Here is a 22892-nt window from a genome sequence, read left to right as displayed (position 1 = left end):
TCTAAGCTTAACACTTTCATTTTTGCTGGTGGTCACAGGTAACACAGAGCATTGATCAATGTTCCTGGAATCTGATCTTCCTTCTTGAGCAAAGGATATCATGTTAACAGTTGGGTCACCCATATGTTCTTCATAACCATCCTCTTCCTTCTGCAATCCTTTTGCTACTGCACACAAAGAAGGAGCATGTGGCATATTGCAAGCATAACACCACATGTCATCATCTTGAGTATAGTTTACTGTTCTTTTCAAAGGATCTGGAATTTGCTGATTATCTCTATGGTTCCTGTCTACTGGTTTTCCATCCTTCCATGTAGTGTTATAGGGCATGTCATGCAATCTGGGCCTCTCAGGACGGTAGTATTGCTGTTTCTCTATTTTGTTTACCCTTACAGATAAATCTTTTAGGGCATTTAAAACTTTGTCAAGCTTATCTTCATCTCTATTAGCCTTGGGTGCTTTAGGATTGTACAACCTTGCATCCTCTCTTTTTCCCACTTTACCAGCAGCCTTCCTGTTATTTTTTGTAACAATGGCATCTTTCATAACATCCCGGAGGTCTCTAGGATTTCTGGTTCTCAGCTCATAGTTTGTTTTACTATCATAAGCATTGATGTAATATAGAATGCTCACCTCAGGTACCGGTTTCATCCTATTGAGGATTTTGTTTAGAACCTTGTTAAATCTTTTGTTAAAATCTATCACTGATTCATTTTGCTCCTTTTTTATGCTAATGATTTCATGCAAAGCAAACTCAGGGCTGTTATGGTCTCCATATTGCTCAAGGAACAAGTCTTTGAATTCTGCAAGATTTCTAATGGATGCATCAGGCAACGTCCTAAACCAATCTCTTGCATCTTCTATTAATGACTGCATAAACAACCTGATCTTAACATCTTCATATGGTAAACCAAAATCCTCGATTACTACATCAAAGGCTTTACAATGAGCCTCACCTGAAATTGCATTACTTCCTATGAATCTTGGTATTGCTGTCCTGATTTCATTTGGGATAGGATATGGGTATACCATCATTCCTAATAAATCAAACTGCTTCATTTGTTCCATATTTATTAGTCCATGCCCCCCATGAGGATTCCCAAAGTTTTGGTTCATATTACCATATAAGGGCATCTGATTTTGATAAGGAAGAGGGCATTGATTCTGGTGCTGATATTGAAACTAATTAGGGGGTAGATGTTGGTTATAAAATTGACCAGGAGGTGGGTACTGATTATAAGCAGTGAAGTTTGTATGTGAATTTGGCTGGACTGGTGGTGCACTTGATTGCACATGATCATCCCTTCTGTTACCAAACAAGGGGTTCTCATAAGCCTTAAAATCATTACTCTTTGTCTTACCCACTCCCTGAGCATATTTTTTCTTGTAGCTGTTTACATCTTTATTAAAGTCATCTTCACCAACATTTATGCCTAATTTAGCACACAGTTCCAAACATTCCTGAGTCCTTCCTGAATTTCTCATCTCAGCAGCTGCCTCCATCATTTGTCTAGTTAAATCTATAAATCTATCTGCAGGATCCGCCATACCTGATCTCGATGAAAGCGGTGTGTTTTGTCTGGACCGTGCTTCGTGATTTTCGAAACTAGGGGGAATTTGGCATCGTCCCTTCTGAGCTTTATATGCTGCAACCAAATCCTCATTCACTGGGCTTGAAGTAGTTGCTCTATCTTGTTCTCTTAAAGGTGAATGTTGGTTGCTTTCATATTTATACTGACCGTACCGTTCTCTCATGGATTCATTCATCGATTCTTTGTTTTTGTTCTTCCGTTGAGAGAAATCTATCTGGGATAAAGATTGTCCTTTCGTGACTGATCTCGTTGTGTGCATTGATACTTTTAATTCAGAGTCGCCACCTCTTTCCTAGAGGACATAAGTTATTTCTTTCTTTTGAGTTATATCTCGCAACAGAGTCATAATAATTTTCTCCAGTAGAGTCGCCAATCAGTTGGGTCTCAAATAACCAGATTGGATAGGTTCTAAGGAAATGCCAACTCCTATGATCAAACCCTCCAATTGACTTGGCCAACTTATAGAGTGAACCTATTTGGTTACTAACTCTCTCACTTTAGGCTCTGCAGGACCTAGGCGGGTGTACCTACTCACTAGTTGTTCCTTCGACTAATGCTTTTTATAGCAGATTTAGTTTCTTAATCTGATATCTCCTCGTTGCAGAATGGCATAGGTTCCTAGAATGGAGATATAGCAAATGAGTTCAAGATTGTTGTTGTAGAAGCTATTCGATCTATGTTTCCTAATTACCTCTATTGCTTTAAAATAACATATGATGAATATGGTGATAAGTGTAATCTGAATTTAACCAGTGCCTTCCTTGCTGTTTGGGTTACAGAGTCATTATACTTTCTTCAGGACTTATCATGCGAGCATGTGAGACAGTTTTTTAATCCACCCTTTTATGGACCTGTCGGTTATTATTTCTTTTGAGATCAATTTGAATGCTTATATCATACATTGATTGAATGAATTTAACCCTACCTTTAAGGGACCAATCAATGAAGTACTGCGAGGAACAATTACAATTCGCAAGCAAAACTTTTGTTTCAACCTTATAACATGAAGCACAAATTTGATTTCAAGAATATGAATAACCTTATCACTTTAGATAATATCACAGACGATTGCCAAAACAAAGTGAAATAATCCACAACACATACGCAAAGAAAAACAACAGTTCATAGCATGTATTCCATTGAAGTTTGTAAAACTTACAGGCTATCATACATCGCCATCTTCTTATTATGTATTTTCGTCTTATCACATATTACAAAAACCATTCTCATATATATATGGGAACGAAAGTTATTCATGAAAAGACACGTCTTTTCGAAATGCTAATCATTAGTTTGAACGTCTCTAACAAACTTAAGCAAAAAGAGATTAAGAATTCCTAAATGATGAATATAATCATCATCTTTAAAGGTTTTGATTTTAACACTCTGTTTCTTTAATTCTTCTCCTTGCGACAGATACTTGAATATCATCTGGTTGACGGTAGGACCCATGTCTTTACTTTGATCCATTTTTGACAAAGCCCAATCTTTGACGCTGATAAGCTCATTCTGCAAATCCTCCAGGGATATAACTTCTCCTTCTTTCTAGACCGAGGGCATTCCAATAGGTCTCCCATCATCCAATTCCTTAAGATCTTTTCTCAACGTATCTTCGAGTTTAACATGATTCTCCATGTACGCTATCCCTTCAGTCTTCTCCTCTGGCGTCATTGTATCAGCACTATTTAGCACTTCGTGCAATCGTGCTTTTAATCTCCCATGCTCTATTAATGCCTTTATAGTTCCATTGTACACCTTCCAATATGGTTCAACATGCGAAAGCATGGTGTTGAATCGATGTCCAATGATATCATTGACCAATTTGTCCATCTTTTGCTGGATACTATTTGCCCGTTTGGTAGCCTTATCTGCTTGATATTTCCAGTACAGGGCATCAAAAACATCATCCAAGCTACGTCCTGTGGGGTATGAGGTGTATTCGCTTATGGGAGTCCCTGTCTCAAGTTGCAATATTTTTGCTTGCAACTTTTGATTCTCCTCTTTAGATTTTTCGTACAACCCCTTATAGGTGATGTTCTCTCTGACCAAAAATTCTGTTTGGTCTAAATTTAATCTGGCAACATCCAAGTTTAATTTGGCAGTGACCCTAGGGTCAGTCTTTCCAACCTGATGAACCATGAGATGTCCAAAGGTTTCTTCAATATCTACAATAATAGGCCTCTTTCCCTTTGGATATAACACCCATTGTAGGAGAGCCTTCTTATCAAGATCATATCCGGAGCCTAGGAATAATTTGTCTATTTCCTGAGGCAACACCTGTTGATTCAAGTCTTGCTTTTTAAAGAATTCGTCAAACAGAAGTGCTGAATTTATATCCCAACCAGAAAAGATGATTACACCGGCCTCTTTTAATAATTTTCTCCCTTTCTCAGGGGTCATATCTTTCATGAGGATATCGATTTCATCCTGCAGTCTCTTCATTTGTTCTTCTTCTGGCCTTCCAGCCATGCTTCATTTCACATGGGCCCCTTTATACTGGTATAAAAATGAAAGGAATTCCCTTGAAGAGGCAAATCCATCATCAGCAACAGAATCTTCATGCTCTGTCATCCTGATATCAACTACATCTTTAATGTTAATCTCACCAGTGTCTACATTCATCTCTGCTTCAAAACCAGGAGGATAATCTTCTCTAGGGGAGTCAGCAGGGATACTACTAGCAGTCGATTTTGGTGACATGTGAGCCAATGGTTGACTATCCTTCTCAGTGTTGATAAAATGAAGGAATTGTGGGGGCACTCTATGCATGATTTCTACTTCATGTTGAAGTAGCGTTTTGGCTATTTCTAGAGGATCTTGGAGGTTTCCAAGTAGATCTCCATCTATCATCCCCCTTGCCCTTTTCCATTTGAAGGCCTCCCAAGTCATCTCACTTCTTTCTCTCAAAACCCTGGCCTCCTCTCTTTCAAGGTTCTTGATCAAGTCCTCTGGTATTTTGGCCACATGAATTCCAACTTTTAGTTTTTGTGACGCTCTGGCAGCTCTTATATATCCCTCAGGATCAAAGTTCTCTGTAGGTTCACCCAGGGTCATGCCATAGTAGTCTAATTTATTTTGAAGTAAATGGTAACTTTTTGAACTTTTAACAATGAAATCAGAAAAAACCAATAAACCTAGAACGATGGACTGCTTACCGAAATCTGTAAGGTGTTTGGGACTGACAATAGATAATTGTCTTATGATCTCCAGGCTAGCTACCCTATTTGGTACTGTGATTGGAAGCATGTGTGGTTTTCCTTCATACCCAAATATCCCGATTTCTGTATGATTATCATAGCAATACCAATCACCCCAATTGTGCTCAATCTGGGACTCCGGAGAGAAGTCTTTTGGCCTGAGGAATCTTTTAATTTTAGGCGATAGAGTATAATCCCTATGTTGCCCAAAGGCCGCACTAAGGGGTTTCACAAAATATTCCTGAAAGTGCCAGTATTGGTTGTTCATGAATCTCTGATCCCATGCAGAAACCCACAACTGAACTGGTTTCTTCAAACCATTCTTATCATAAGCTCTGATGCAGAAATCATCTGACCAGAAATTGATTTCTTGTCCACAATAAAGAATAATATGCATTAACAAAGAGTACAATGAAAAATGGGCATTCACAAGGTCTCCTTTTAACTTCTCCAACCCATGATTTAAGGCATCTGCAACATAAGTGGCATAATCAAATGACCTAGGCTCTTTTGATTGTAAGTCAGCACACAGAACCATGACCCCAATATCCATGAGAGGATGAGCCTCTAAGCCTAATACTTGGGCTGCAGCATAATATGTATACTTAAAATATGGATGGAAGTGGTTGACATCAAACGACACCTTGTCATTTTTGCTGAACGGAACAAAGGACCCAACCACTTTAAGCCGGTGAATAGGTAGTCTCCATGTCCTGTAGATGTTTTCCATGCTAAAGAATTCTTGTGACAGTTTCTGCATATTGATTCTATCCTCTACTTCCCATTCAAGATCAAATACCATATCAATAGTTTGTTTGTTAATCACCACTAAGGGATTCCCTCGGTAATCGCATATGGTTTTGGTTCTCGGATTATAACAATCTGTCGGAGCTTTCATTAGTTCAACATCCACAAACATGTTTGGGACTACCAATTTCCCTAAGTTCTTCTTCCATAGATTACTTATGGGCTCAAGAGCATCCCTTCTTTTGTAGCTAAATAGGAACAATTCATGTCCCCTGATTTCAGTCCAGATGTCTCCCAGATTTTCAAATCTATCCTCCAATCCTTCTTCCTCACTTTTGATCTTTTTAGACCTTACGCTAGATGTGGGACATTGGTCTAGCAAATCCTGAGTCAGAGCTCTCCCTTCCTTCTTCTATCTTTTGGGCTTCTCTTCAGGGTTTAGCTCTTTTCCTTTCCTACTTTTTTTAGAAGAAGAAGAAGAAGGTTCCATGATTTTAGCAAATACGAGAGACAACACTTACTTGGAAAAATGTCTAGCTCTTCTGATTGTCATTCACGAATTTTCGCAAGTTCTTCGCAATTTTCAGTCTCTTGGCATCAATCTGGCTCCTATGAAAATTTGATCAGTTCAGGTGTAATCATATAGGCAACTTGTGCATAGTTAATGTCTCTACGTCTACAACGTCTACTCAAGTGTTTAAACTTAATTGCAGATGTGACATTCTTCACTTGGGCCTTTAGTTCTTTCGCGGGAAGTACAGTTCGACCAAAATGATCGTAATTCAAGTTTTTGATGAAACCCTTGTCTTCGGCCGAGCGTTTTGATCTTTCATCGAAAGCCCATTCTCCTCGATATTACCTTTTTGATGAGTAACCCGTGTTGAGAAGCCATCTTCAAGACTCATCGAAATCATCTTTTCATCGATAAACTTTCTGTCGATAAGTTACTCGCAAGTTTCATCGAAATCATATTTCGATGAGTTTCGTTCTTCGGTGAAAGCTTGTGCAAGCTCTTCAAAAGTCTCACTCCTTCGATATTCCCTTTATCGATGAAACACTCCAGTTTTTGTTCGATATAATGCTGTCGATGAGATCTGCATTTCGATGAATGCTTTATGATTTTCTTCGGCAATTGTTTCTCCTTGAAACCACTTTTTGCATGTTGCTTTTCACTTTTCGATGAAACTTGGGCATCGATGAGTGGCTTCCTTTATTTACCAAAAGTGATATTCTGTCGAAGACCTTTTGCATAGTGCTTTACACGTCATGCTCTATTTCGATGAAACTTCTTTTGAAATGCTCGGTACAATTTCTTAGCCAAAAATCTTTAGTCTTCACGCTTATGGAAATATATTTTTTTATTTCGAATATAGTGTTCAATAGAATTAACATTCATTCCTCATGAGTCGCTCACTGAACCGGTGAGCTTGGACATTTCAGTCTTGATGATCTTCCTCAAGACTGGCACTTCACTGATGTTGCAGAAACTGGTCACAGCATGAACAGCTTGTGGTGTAATATCATGCATTCTCTCCAGGTACATCTTGTCACCATGAAATCTACTCAGAATGATTCTAATATGGTCATCTGTGAAATCCTATAGGAAGTAAACCACATTGTGAAGTTTCTTCTTCTCCAAAATGCTATACTCTAGTTTGATCTTTTTATCTTTCCCATGGCTTAGACCTAGCTACGAGTGGATTGCTAGAGACCCTAGGTCTTCAATTTTACAGTCTATATAATCAGATATTCCTTCTTCCACTATTACTCTAGCATGAACTTGTGACATGGCATTGTATTTGGACTTGTGTTGAATGAAGCTTACTGAATCAACAGATGCACTAGAACTAGTATTGGATGCGGAAGCCATGATAAAAATAGAAAACTCAAGAAATACCTTTCGGAAATCAAGAATTTAGGGCTTTCAGATTCTACTTGGCCTCACACTTTGTCAATTGCAGAATCACTACTTTGTGTTCTTCTCTTGACCATTTGTGATTTGCTTCTGAATCTCCTTCAAGGTTTCTAAATTTCTTTGAATCGCAGCACAAATCACTTTTTCGTCGCTCTGCACTTGAAAACCTTCTTCACTCAAAAAATGATAGTGATAAATGATTTGAAAATTCCTTTTAAGCATATTCCTCACCAACTGTAATTAATGCTCCACCATTAGGGCGTAAACCCTAATTTTCCTTTTACCATTTTCGGTCTTCTGCCAAATGATAGGTATCATATACTAGTTAAGTTCTTTTACTAGTGTAAACCAGGGGTTCGTAGTGTTTCACCATTTGCTCCCCCTAAGATTTTCTGATGCTTAGTTTTTCGGTTCAGTTATTTCCACACTAGGTGCAGAAACCGGTTCTTCTTGCAACACTGCTGATTTCTTCTTCCAGGTTTTGTTCATATCCACTTGAACAATGTCAATATCAATCTTTCCTTCTAAAGTGACCAGTATAACATCCAATATACTCCTTCTACTTTTGTAGAATCTTGAAATGTGACCCGGTTTTTTGCAATGATAGCAGACCATTCCAGTTGTTCTCCAAGGTCCATTATTCATGTTACCGTTCTTCCTCCTGCATGTTGCAGCAGTGTGACCATGACCTTGACAGATCAAATAGTTTTCTCTCCATTCAGTTGCCACTTGATAGCCACCGCTTCCTGATTAATGATTAAAGGTATTAAACCGGTTGTGATTCCAGTTCATAAAAGGTTCCGGACCAACTCCTTGAGTCCTCTAAGGATATCTTCTAGTGTTGTTCATAACAGACCTGCATTCACATGCTCTATGCCCAAACTTGTTGCATGCATAACAGTTACCATTGAATCTATAAGATCTAGGCTTATCATTTAGGAAATAAGGAAAATTATTGTAAGCCTTACTCCTACACACATTGGCAGTATGTCCTTCTCTAAGACAGTTAAAGTAAACAGGTTTAAACTTTTGCTTACCTTTATCCTTTGATGTCGGTTGTTTCTTCAATGCTTCAGCATTTGTACCAGAGGTCTCACCTTCCTCATGAATAGAATAACCAAGTCCATCAGTATTCTTGATAGGTTTGACAGATTCAAGCTTTTGCTCTAGCTTAACAGAACTCTTGTTGAACTTAGCAAGTATTTCCTTTGACTCAGAGAGTTCTTTGGAAATATCAGCATTTGTTTCCATCAAATTTGCATTCTTAGAGATGGTCATGTTCAGTTCTCCTTGAATGTCTTCCTTTTCCACTTTTCTCACATGGAGTTGAGTAGTTAGGGCACTAATCTCTTGCTTCAGCTTGGAGATTTCATGATCTTTGTCTTTTATCAGATCTTCAGCTTTCCTTCGGTTCTCAAGCTCTTAGCACATTTGGATAGTCAGTCCTTCCAAGTCCTTTCTCATATTGAAATTGGATTCATTCAGCTTTTCTACTTCTTGTATTAGGGCTTCCATGTCTTCTTCATCAGAAGAACTATTTTTAGATAGCTCCATCAGCTTTTCAGCATGTTCTCTCCTTTTTGCTTGAGAGGCCTTATATTTGACCATAAGATCATCATAGGCTTTCTTAGACTGAGTGAGCCAATGAGTAAGTTCCCTTAATGTGTATTCCCCCATATCTCTTTCCAACTGGTTAAACTTATAGAAACTTAGGCTCTGATACCAATTGATGAATACTAAGAGGGGGCGGTGAATTAGTATGCCAAAAATCAATCTACTTAAACACTTTGCTAGACTAACAGTAAACCTGTGAAACAGTTTAGCAGACAGACCGGTTAGCACACATGCAAACCAAATAGCAAATAATGCATTCACCCATAGAAGCACAAACACCATAACAAAAGAGATTTTGACGTGGAAACCCAACTGGGAAAAACCACGGTGAGATGGGACTCAGAACTAACTATCTGCAGAATAGGAACCAGACCGGTTAAGGTCATACAATGTTCTTTACCAAAACAAATCCTATTAGGAATCTCAATCTCTGTTACGAGATAAGTCCGATTAAAGACTACCTTGCTAGAGGATTTTAGATTCACATGTGTAAACCACCTTGTTAGAGGATTTACAAAAGGCTTTTGGGCCTACCCGGTTAAGGGTTTTAGACTTGTCAACGATGTGAGTAATCAACAAGTGAGTGATCTATAAAATAGGACAGATTGCTTGGTTAGATCCTTGATAGCTCATTCCTAATGCATTATAGCATTACTTCAGTCTTCAACTCATTCATACTCTCTCTAACTCATCAACCACCTTAAACCCTAGCAAAAACCTAAGACGCTAGACATGATGTCCTTATAAAGGAATTTGATTTCATGTCGGTCCAATAGGATTACAATACAATTTCTTAGGCTCAATGCATCTAGACATATTCTGTAACACGACACAAAAAGCACCATTGAAGTGTCGGCACCGTGAAACAATCGATGGATAGTAACTCATCACAAAGTATTACCAGTTTATACAAAATACTAGTTTAAGCAAAATATTGGTTGCCGGTTTGAAAAAATGAAGACTGGGAAATATGCGTTCTACCGCTTTGATCCTTCGTACCACTTGAGATCCTCGAACTGCTTGGGGTCAGCATACCACTTCAGATCGGTAAACACTTTCTGCAAAACACCAATAGTCTAAGTACTATAATGCATCATACCGGTTGGGAACAATTATCGATTGAGCATAACTCATACATATAAAAGTGATCTCAATGCAAGTGTGTGTCCATCAATGGTAACTCATAACTGTGTTTTATCGGTAGTGCCCTGTTTTAGATCGGTGATCCTATTTAGTAGTTAGTGCAGTCTTTGCAGTCAAACTGGTTTAAGGAATTTTTGTCTATACTGATTCACCCCTCCCGCCCTCTCAGTATCTATTGAGTACTTACTATTCATCATTATTCATCACCAAGATCTATGATGATGGAAGCCAAATTGCCTCACATCTACTAGAGAGAAGGAATGAGTACAACAGTCTAAACTTTCAACATAGTTCACATCAAAGGTGAAACCGGTAAGACCCCTTATGAATTATGGTTTGGACATACACCCACTATTAAATATTTTTGAATTTTTGGAAGTAAATGCTATATCAAAAGAGATGATTCATTTGGGAAGTTTGATCCTAGATGTGATGAAGGGATATTTCTTGGTTAATCATTTCAAAGTAAAGCATATAGATGTTATAACAAAAGATTGCAGAGAATTCTGGAGAGTGCTAATGTGAAAGTGGATGATCAATACAGAAATCAATCTATATCATATGACAGGGAACCAACAGTGGAAATGACCATAACTGATCCGACAATACCTCAACCAGTACAGGAAACTGAGATAGTTACACCAACACAATCAGAAAATTCAACTATGACTTGTGATCAGAGCAGTGAACCTGAAGTACAGAAGACACCAAGGTATGTACGATTAAATCATTCTAAAGATCAAATCATTGGAGATAAGAACAAGGGAGTTATGACAAGAAGAAGACTAGCAAATGAAAACATATGTCTTATTTCTCAAATTGAACTGGCATCTGTTATTGAAGCTTGTAAAGATGAACATTGGTTAAAGGCTATGGAAGACGAATTAGATCAGATAGAGAAAAATGAAACTTGGACTTTAGTTCCCAGGCTTAAAAATAAGAATGTTACTGCAACTAAATGGGTTTTTAGGAATAAACTGAATGAGGACTATCAAGTTGTAAGAAACAAAGCTAGATTGGTTTGTAAAGGATATTCTCAAATGGAAGGAATTGTTTATGGTGAAACATTTGCACCTGTAGCTAGAATTGAAGTTGTTAGACTATTTATAGCCTATGTAGCTTATAAGAACTATAAGGTTTATCAAATGGATGTTAAATGTGCATTTTTTAATGGTGAACTTGAAGAAGAAGTATACATTGAGCAACTTGATGGATTTTCAGTGATAAATGATAAAAACATGGTTTGCACATTAAAGAAAGCTTTATATGGATTGAAACAAGCTCCTAGAGCTTGGTATACAAGGTTGGATAAACATCTTTTGAAGCTTGGTTTTACTAAAGGTAGTGCTGATAGTAATTTATATTATAAGATCATTGATGATGATATTCTCATTATTGAAGTATTTGTTGATGATATCATTTTTGGAGGAGAAGATAAATTGTGCATGGAATTTTCTAATAATATGAAGAATGAATTTGAAATGTCCATGATTGGTAAGATGAGGTTTTTCTTAGGTTTTCTAATTACTCAAACTGACAAAGGCATTTTTATTTGTCAAACTAAGTATCTGAGGGAATTGTTGAAGAATTTTGTTATGGATAATTCCAAACTAGTAAGTATTCCTATGGTGACAAGTGAGAAATTATCTATCAAGGATACTTATACACCGGTAAATCTGACAAGGTATAAGTCTATGATTGGTGGTCTGTTATGTTTAATTCAGACTAGACCGGTTATTATGAATGTAGTAAGTATTGTTTCAAGATATAAAAGTAATCCTAAAGAAAATCATGAATGTGCAGTAAAGAGGATATTCTGGTATTTGTAAGGAACAACAAAATTTGTTTTATGGTATTCTAGAAATGATGATTTCACTTTATGTGCATATACTGACTCAGATTGGGCAAGAGATACTGATGACAGGAAGAGCAGTTCTAGTGGAGCTTTCTTGCTTGGAAAGAAATTGGTTTCATGGACCAACAAAAAACAATCATGCATTTCTTTATCTACTGCAGAAGCTGAGTATGTTGTAGAAGCAACTAATTGCACTCAAGTCTTGTGGATGAAGCAAATATTGAAGGATATCAAGGTAAATTGTAGTGAATTGGTAGTTATCTACTCTAATAACTTTGCAGCTATTGACATGTCTAAGAATCCAATATTTCACTCTAAGAATAAGCATATATCATTAAAGTATCTCTGTGAAGGCCAAGGTAGAAGGAAAGGAAGTCAAATTGGTTTATGTGAACAGTAAAGAACAAATTGCAGATATATTCATGAAACCATTGTCTAAGGAATCATTTGAGTATTTGAGAGACAAGATAGGGATTTATGCCCCTCCAGGAGAGACCTAATTGATGTAGTTTATCATCAGTCCAGTATGCATTATGAGAGATATTATTCATTCTGGCACTTATGAGTGGTGCTACTACTCAAGGAGAGTAGTCAGCTTTGAGATTTAGAGATTTATTTTATTGCTTTGATATTTGTGTCTAATTTCTGGCATTGATGTCAAAAGGGGAGAGATAGTGATGTGAAATTAAATTTAGAACTTTACAGAGATATTATTCATAGGGGGAGAGTTATTGATATTCAGGAGATTGTTGGTTGTCTTCCACAGGGGGAAACTTGTTTGGAATTTCTTGGTGCTTAGATGTTTTTCACATCTAGTGTTTCCATCAATGCCAAAGGGGGATATTGTTGACATTATGGATGTATTGATTTGGTGGTGCATTGATGTTTTGTCATTGATGTCAACACTAGCTGTTATGGTTAGCTACTGGCAAATAGGTTTTGATTATCGATAAATAGGTTTTGGTTACCGGTAGAAGATCTAGTGTTACCAGCAGAAAGGACTATCTATTGGACAATTCCGACATGTTTGGATCAATGGAGTATATTTGATTTTATGTGTTACATGCTTCTGGAGCATGTTTTGGTCAGTTGGTATTGACTTGGTAATCAGATTCTATCACACACTCTTCTAAACCCATAATGGCATTGGTTTAAGGTTTAACCGGCAGAGCTTTCACTGAGGAATCTTGACAAGATGCATAAGTGGTGTTGGTGCCACTTCTAGATGGATTTCAGGATGCTAAAGATGTTCTTTGATCATGCTTCAACTACTTGAAGCCATTGCTTTAACATGGTGGACCCAGAATAGGTGGGGTACCTATCTAGGTTATGGACTAGTATCATGTTAACATGTACTCTACATGTTACCGAGATTTTTTAGGATGTTCTATGGATTGGTTATTGTTGTTTTGGTCTTAAGCCGACATGGAATATCATTGTAATATGGATTTATATAATGATCTTATTGTAATATCTTTTAGGTGGCCGACCTAATTGGTTTAGGCCTTAGGGTTAGTATAAAATGATGTAAGATCTCATTGTAGATCATGGGGAATATGTGTCAAGGTCTTGAAATGTAATATCATATGAGAAGGAGATTTGGTCAATCATAGGTGATTGAATTGGGATTAAGGATGAAGTCAAAGGCCTCTGGTATTGAGCTTAATTGGGATTATAATCAGGCATGGTAGATGCTATCTCTGGCAGTTCACTCTATTAGATTGTTGTCCATTTATCTTGAGATGGTTATTACCTCTATGTAGTCAGTGAGACTCTTTTGTAATGAGTAGTACACTATAGGCAGTGTACCTTCCTTCATGTGCAGGCCCCTCATTATATTGCATACTTTCTGTAGAAGTATCATCTGACTATGGGTAGGCTTCCCACCATGGTTTTTCCCTTTCCTGGTTTTCCATGTACAAATCATGGTGTTATGTGGTATGGTTGTATTGTGTTGATTATTTGCTTCATTGCTTACTGGTATTTGTTTCTGCTATTCCGGTAATTAATGTTTATGTGATCTGGTTAATGGTTATTAAGTGGATTAATTGATATAATCTGTTAACAATTGATTCACCCCCCCTCTCAGTTTCTCACCAGTTATCCTAACATAAAATCATTATGATAATAAAAGTTAGTCAAAGGGGATATTTTACTAGCAATGGTAAACTGACAAAGATAAATGATGTTGCAATCAATTATTTTTGTCTCCCAATAATGTTATTCTTATGAAAAAAAAAATGAGGAGTTAAGTGATTATTTTCACCCAAGTAAACATAAATCAGTAAATGTGAAAATATGAGAGTGAATTGGTTTTCCTTTATATCAAGGTGAAGGGGTTGAATTAAAAGGTTATTTCCCCATAAAGGTAAAAATCATTCACGTGAAAGGCTTTTTAGTTACAAATGAAGGCATGAGGGAAGTAAGCAGATCCAAAATTGTTTATAGAGGATTGCATAAAGCCCAGTGATTGTTTGAGAATGCCTCAAAGGAAATATTGAATCATTAATATATGTGTCAAATATGTTTCTGGAAGTATTTTTCCTTTTACATAGAGGGGCAGTTGCTAGTAAAAGATGAAGAGTGAAAATATTTTGTTTAAGGATGTACATGTGGTGAAATTTGCACAAAAGTGAAATATTTTAAAGAATAAATGAGTTTCACATTGCATAAGAAAAGTTTTTTCACTAAAGTGTAAAAGGAATAAACTTGGAGGTGTTTTTACTTTGAGGTAAAGATGAAGGAAGAGGGGTTTTAATTTTCACCCAGAAGCAGAGTAAAATGTGTAAAAGGTGAATGCACATGGTGAATATTATTACCCAAAATAACCATATTTTCACTAACAAAGTGAAATACATGTGCAGATTTTAAAACATATTAACAATATATTAGAAAGTATTGCCAAGAGTCTTATTTGGCAAGCAAGCATGAAGTGAAATGTTTTTAGTTACAGATATAGCCAAATGGTGCTGCAAATTATTATTCTCCTAGTAAAGAGTGATTGCACGAGAATTGACCAAAGTGGAGAATATTTGTAGTTAGAAGATATTTTGGGAAAGTGCAGATCAAATTTTGAAAATACAAGGATATTTTCAGATGTAGAGAGATGAAAGATAGGACACGTGGCATCAACAGGGAAAATTGAAGAAAACATGTGACAAAGCAGGAGCAGATCTAAAGTCTTCTTCTCTTCTATTTATTCTTCTTTCTTCTTTGTTGTAAAGCTTCTAAAAAATTTCTCTTGTACAGGGTCTGTAGGTAGTTCTTGTCTAGAGGTTTTAGATCCATGTAGTAGACTGGTTATTTTGAGCAGCATTTAATGCATTTTGTATAGTAATTTTATATGGAGTCTAGTGTTCAGTTTTTTTGCAGGCATTTGAAGAATGGAATGTAAAGTGTTATGTGGAAGAAGTTGCATTTGAAATAAATGAAAATATATTTCAGATCTAGCTTCTCTCCATTTTATGATTCTATCAGTTTTTGAGTAAAATCAACCAAGGGTTTATTTTTCAGTGCATTGTTATGATGTATGTGGTTTTTTCTTTATGCTTTATCCCAAGGGGTTAACTAAATTGATTAAATAGAGTTACATAATGATAGGGCTTATGCAAGGATTTATGTAAGTAGTTTTGGATGTGAATCACTGATGAGATACACTATAAGGCAGTGTTATCTTGGATCTAATAGCTGCTAGATAGAGTCTTGTCATATGTAATTTTATATTTCCATAGTTTCAAGTTGCCCAATGGAATGAGGCACTAATCAGAACTAGCAATTGTGCTTACAGTAAGTGTTGTTGTCAAAATCATTAGCTCTTTCTACAAGCTTGGTTTGAATCAGAATATCTTTTATTTTGTGTATGTGTGTTTATGAGCTGAAATGTCTCATAGCTCCAAGAACTTGAGGAACTTTCTCCTTCTCTGTTGATCCCATATGAGAACCATTATTTCCAATAACTTGAAGAGTTGTTCATTCTCATTGCTCCACTTTAAGTAGCAGATCAATGGATGATTATCCATCATTTAGCATCTCCTTAAATTTTTGTTGAGCCTCTTGAGTATTTTATTTATTTAGCATTAAGGGATCACACTCCCTGGTTTTGCAAAGCCTAAAGTGCATAAGGATGTTGTACCCTTGTTAAGTTTGTCCAAGTCCTTGCATATTTTTTATAATTGAGGTTGGAAACCTTATAGGAAGTGGAGAAATCAACTTGGTTGATGCATAAGCATAAAACCCATAATTGGGAACAACCAAGAACAATGTACAACACCAATATTTTGATGTGGAAAACTAAGTTAAGAGAAAAACCATGGTGGGAACCTACCCATGATAAGATAATATTCTGCAATGGTATATAAAAATTATTACAATCGGGAATGCACTTGCATTCTGGTTCACTGCATAGAGCTCACTTCTAAAGATACAATAACCGGGAAGGATACAACCCTCAACGAAGGTTCACTACCTTCCAAGGAAGTCTCACTAACTTACAAAATATCTGGACAATAATTCAAAATAGATGAACTACAATAATAGCATTTTCTTATGCCTGATGACAGTTCTAGTTAATCACATTTGTCTAATCTACACCAATATTTACTCAACACACTATACTAAATGATGAATTCCTTTGTTTGCACATACAACACTCTCTGATAATGCAGACACTACCTCGATACTGAAATTACATGACTATATCACATATTTATACAATTCCTCAACCTTGACTACAAGGTCTGCCAAACCCTCAACTCATAATTACAAAATTACATCACACGATACAAAGATCGATCACTGGACCAATATAATGATATACATGATATAGCATGGACCTGAATGAAATGGTCAAACATGCAACACCACCAAAAATCATGCCAAGATCCACTGCAACACATAACACCACCAAGAATACCGCATAACATGAAGAATATCACTAGTTCAAAATAATCACCAAAAGATCACACAACGATCAATGCAGACCATCAAAAGAAATAGGATAAAATTAGGAAAAACCAGCAAATATGTTAGAATCATATGTAATAGTTGCACCAACACCATTTATCAAATCTTTTGAACCTCAAGAATACTCAAACAATAACAACTGACATGAAGAAAGATAACTTGTGGAGCACCAAATCATGCACAATCTGAAACAAAGATACACAATAACATCCCAAGAAATGTCCCAAAATCTCAACTCAAAGTCTGATCACACTGGAATATACTAGAGGAAATACGAAGCTTTGCAAAGCACTGATCAGAAAAACCAAACCGCAAACCGGATCACAAGATATGATCAAATAAGCTTTCGGAAAACCAAAACCAGTACATAAGATTATAATGATACTAGAAGTATTCCATACATTGAACCATGATCCCAATAGACCAATGTATAAGCACCAAAGAAATAAATCATAGGAATATGTTGACATCAATAACAACAATATATCCTAGTAGCAACAATGTCCAACAAACATAACTTTGGTTACATATTTCACATAGTATATGAGTTTCTTGTTTGATCATACGTGCATATGGAGTTATTATTGTTGGAATTGAGGGAACACTGAGATGGAGGGGGGGTGAATCAGTGTTCAACAAAATTAACTTTAATAATAATTAGATAATACAACCACTTTATGCAAAAGAAGTAAATTAAATATAGAAACTCAAAGTCATGATCAGCAACAATATAGCACCAAAATTTTTACATGGAAACCCAGTTAAGGGAAAAACTACGATGGGATTGAGACTGACAATATTATAATACTATGATCACAAGTATAATAATATTACAAGGGGAACACACATGTATTCAGGCATACTTCCAAGAGGTCACTACTCAAATATATTAGAGAGGGCTACAACCCCTGGAGGAAGGCTCACTATGTTACAAAAGATTATAAAAAATAACTGATTGAATGAACTTATGGATAGCCTCTACAAAATGCCAAAATGTTGTTTTGTTTTAGCACAAATAGTCTTCTGCCATTGTCTTGTCTTGTTGCTGTGTTCTGCTCTACTATGTCACATACCGAAGCACAAATATCTTAACCATGCACATGAAATTGCATACAATTTCTCATACATGCTTCCTACATCACTTACAATATCCCAAAAGATCATATCAATTGCACTAATGTATCCGTACCATCAAATTAGATCAATTCTATGTCATCCTAAAAACCACATAACACACAACATGAAACGTGTAACCCAAGTCAGCTTAAACCAGTCCAAAAACAACTAAGTATACCAAAACAATATGTCCATAGTCTTCCCATAAGTCGTCTCTTCGACCTTGAACACACAAACAACCATCAAAATTACTATGCATGATCTGCACTGTTACAAGATAGGGTTGTCATTTCACCATAAGATCGACCTATCAATACTCGATACAACCACTAGACTTATAGAATCCACATGAGGCTGTTAAACCATGTCAGGAATCCTCATGAGGGACATTAGCCCACTACCAACAGTCCCCCTCCCAGCGTCACTCATCGCGACCTACATGATTCAAACCTATGACCAAGTTTTGATACCACTTGTTACAAGGTAGGGTTGTTGTTGCACCAAAAGATCAACCTATCAATGCTCAATACAGCCGATCGCTAGCCTACTGCCAACATGCACAACAAATATTCATGTGCTACTTGACCAAAATAGTGTTAAACTAGAAAAAATGTCTACTAGATCTTCAAACCAATACCAAACTTAACACAAAAAGCCACAAACTTGGAATAAGGTAAATTGCATATCCACGATACATTCTCAGAATCTGCAAAGCAAAATACTCAACCAAAATAATCTGTTGACCACAAAACTATACACTTTGCTAGATGCACTATTCATCCTATGTGATCTCACTGGACCTCAATCAATCTTCTAGAATGAAGGAATCATGAACTGCAAATTGAATAAATGACTTAGCATGAATCTTCGAAAGATATTCAATGGCTTTGGCTTGTGCAAATGATGGAAGTTGAAGCTTTTGAATTAGGGACAAAGAATCTAGGTTTATAGGACCTTGAATGAACCCTGGATCATCAATGATTGAATTTGCCTTTACTTCATCTGCAGTGTCTGTTGCTTCCGCTTTGACTTCAACTTTGACCTCCACTTTCTCTTTTTTTGTATTCTTCTCAAGAACCAGAGGATTAACTACAATAGTTAGAGGAGTCTCAACCTTGTCCTCTCCATCCACTACTTTCCCTATATCCTCTTCTTCAACTTCTCCATGCACACTAGCCTCTACATGCTCAAAAGTGTCATCCACTCTCTGTGCGACTTTCAAATTGACTTGAGATGGTTGTTCTATTCTTCCGAATTAAGTTTTTCTTGCCCTTTAGCCTTATTTACCTCATACCAGTTATCTAACAAAAATTTTGTCAAAATCTTTTCTGCCTCCTTTACAACTTCATCATATTCCATAACATGATTTTGTTTACCATGTGTTTTCTACTGAATTCATTCTTTGTTGATTTTAGCAATCTATCTCCTCTATAGTAATGAATAAACATAAATTAACCAACACATATTCGTTCAGTTTCTCATGTTCCTTACTAGTTATTTGCCTCCTAGCATCTGAAATGTCATACAAGATCTTGGGTATGAATTACATTAGTTCAATAAAAGGTTTACTAAACACATTAAGATATTCTACAATATCCTCTTCTAGTGTTCTCTTACCGAAGTCATCAAAATTGTCATAGGAGAAACAATAATAAATTTTGTACCCAATGACCATTGATGTAAACTTGATATCGCATTCCAGAATGTCATTGATTGTCATTTCTCGTTTGTTAAATTTTGATCCCATTACATTGACCACAATTTCATTTTTCATAGCTTTTAGGGATGGCAGTTCTCTAGTTGCACATAATCCTATTTCTACCTAAATGAGTGACTTGGTGATTTTGTGGGGTTTATCCAACCAGATAAATGTTGGCATATAAATTGTATGTGATTGAAGGTTTTGTCATTGATGGCAACCTTGCAATCCTATGGCACCGGCAAGACATTATACTAGCAAAGCATTACACAGGCAACCTTGCAATCCTATGACACCGACAAGACATTATACCGACAAAGCATTGCACCGGCATCAACAGATCACTCTACACTAGCACCAGCACAGAATAAAAGATGTATACTAGCATAGAGGCCGACAAGATTTTTGTTATGTAATATTTTTTTTATTATTGTAAGCCGACTTGTCAAATTGTAAAATGACTCTTATATATAAAGGAGATCATTGTAGACATTTGTAAGAGTGATGTAAGGAACCAAAAAAAAATATTAGGTAGACCTAATGTGCAAAGTATAGGTCAAGGTTATATGTAAGGAATAAAGCAGGAACCAGTACTGAATCAGGCATTGAAGATACTATTGTAAAGCAGTACAAGTTATTGGATTAGTATAATCCTTATTGTAAGTCAGTGTGACTTCCCATTGAGCAGTGAGCTCTAGGTAGTTGGCCTTCCTGCATGTGCAGGCCCCTATTGTAAGTAATATTCTCTTATTGGCTAGTGAGTGAATATTGTGGGACACAAATCCCACCGAGGTTTTTCCCACACTGAGTTTCCTCATTAAACATCTTGTGTTATGGTGTACTTTTCATGTGGATATTCTTGATTCAGTTTATTGCATTATTTCTTGCATACCGGTACACTGTTATATTATGTTCTGCATGTTTTAACTTAAGAAATTCTTATTACCAGTTAGATACTGATTCACCCCCCCCTCTCAGTATCTATGGGACCCCTAACAATTGGTATCAGAGCTTGGTCCTCTATTTTCAGAAGCTTAACAGCTTGAGGAAGATCTTGACACTGGTAAAGATGGAATATCTGATGAAGCAACTTGAAGGAGCTCTTATAGACTATGATGCACAGAAATTGAAAAATATCAAATTAGAAGATGATTTAAGAGCTGCTTAGGATATCATTCAGGCACTTCAAGAAAATTTTACTGTTGCAAGAAATAAGAGAAGAGAACTTTGTGAAAAACTATAAAATTAGAATGATGAGAAGGAATCACTTAATGATATGATAAGCAAGTTGAAACAAGAAATCATGACAATAAAAAATGAAATGCAGGATATGACTATGAGATTTTGCAAAGAGATTGAGGATAGGAAGAAAAATGAAGAAGAATTGACTAGAAGACTAAGTGATGCAGCAAATGAGAACACAAGACTTAGCTATGAAAATGACATGTTGAAGACAGATCTGATGCATACTTAGAATGACTCAAATGAACTGATGAGACAAAAAGAAATCTTGGAAAGAGAACTAGAAACTGCAAATCAAAACAAAGAAAAATTCAAGAAAACCCTAGAGGAACTTGGTACCTTGCTGAAGAATCAAAAACCTAAAGGTGACACTTCTGGAATTGGCTTTGAAGTTGGTGAAAGCTCTGGTACTACAAATACTCAGGATCATAGAAAAGCGGTAAGACAATCTAATGCTTATAAATTCAATGGAAAATGCTTTAACTGTAATAAGTATGGTCATAGAGAAAATGAATGTAGATCTAGGAATTATTAGAATATCAACACACCCACCGGTCAATGCTCAAAATGCAACAAAGTTGGTCACAACTCTAAAAACTGTAGAATGAATTTGAGAGGTTATGTTTGTGGAAGATTTGGACACTTATCAAACCAATGCATAACACAAACCAGCATAGGTTATGGGAAAGCTATTCAGAAGAATAATGTAACTTGTTATGCATGTAACAAGATTGGGCATATTGCTAAATTTTGTAGAACTAAAGGAACACCGGTAGACAACAAAAGTGCTAGCTTGAAAGGTAAAGAAAAAGTTGAAGAGGTTAAGCAAGAATTCTCAAAACAATGGATTAGAAAAGCTGATCTAAATATTTGGAATACTTCTCCACTGGTAGAACCAACCAATGCTTCACCAGCAGGACAAAGTGATATTCCACCGATAGGAAGTTCTTCATCTAATTGAAGAAAATTTCCTTGAGGGTTTGGCAATCAAATGAAACATGTGCTAATTATTCCCTCGGTTAGAGATAAGAAGTTGAAAAATTACTTATTACTGGCAGACAATGTTAAGTGAATACTTAACCGACATATAATTAATGTGGTAGATGGCAAAAAGATATTATAAAATATGGTTTTGGCTCCATTTCATTTCACCGTGATTTCAAATTTTCAGAAGAGCGCGAAGATTCTGAGCTAAGGCATTTCGAGCAAGAAGCAAGCACACTCCAAGAAATCATCCATCCAAGGCAGTAAAAGGTATTTAATCATGGCATTCACCTCAGCAATTGAATACATAGCAAACCCTACTATTGTTGAAGTAGTTAAAAGACCTAGGCCTGTATTTTAGTTAGTTCCTGAGATAGCAAAGAAGGATGATACCCTAGGTGCTAAAGGAGTTGTATATGCTAAAGACCCTAGAATGTACATCCACTACAACATTGAAGAGTTAGGAGATGAGGAAATCAAAACCATGTATAAAACTGTGATATGTGATAACACTGGCAATGTTAAAAATGAACACAAGATTATTGAAACCCTAGGATTTACAGAAATCCTTAGCATTCCTAAATTTCCTAAGGATGTGATTAGGATAGTTTTAAGCAGATTTCATGGAGAATTTTTCTAGTTAGATGCAATCCATAAGATCACCAAGGAAGATATGAAAGCTGTCACAGGGTTACCAACCATCAGTAAGAGACCAGATAAAACAAAGAAGGTTCCAAATGACCTAGTTACAAAACTAACTAATGCAACATTCGATAAGAGATCTCTAAGTGTTAATGATATAAAAGATATCAATGTGAGAATCATA

The sequence above is a fragment of the Cryptomeria japonica genome, chromosome 5 (assembly GCF_030272615.1).
Source record: "Cryptomeria japonica chromosome 5, Sugi_1.0, whole genome shotgun sequence".
In the NCBI taxonomy this organism is placed as follows: Eukaryota; Viridiplantae; Streptophyta; class Pinopsida; order Cupressales; family Cupressaceae; genus Cryptomeria; species Cryptomeria japonica.
The sequence above is the reverse complement of the archived record's forward strand: the minus strand, read 5'-3'. Positions refer to the sequence as shown.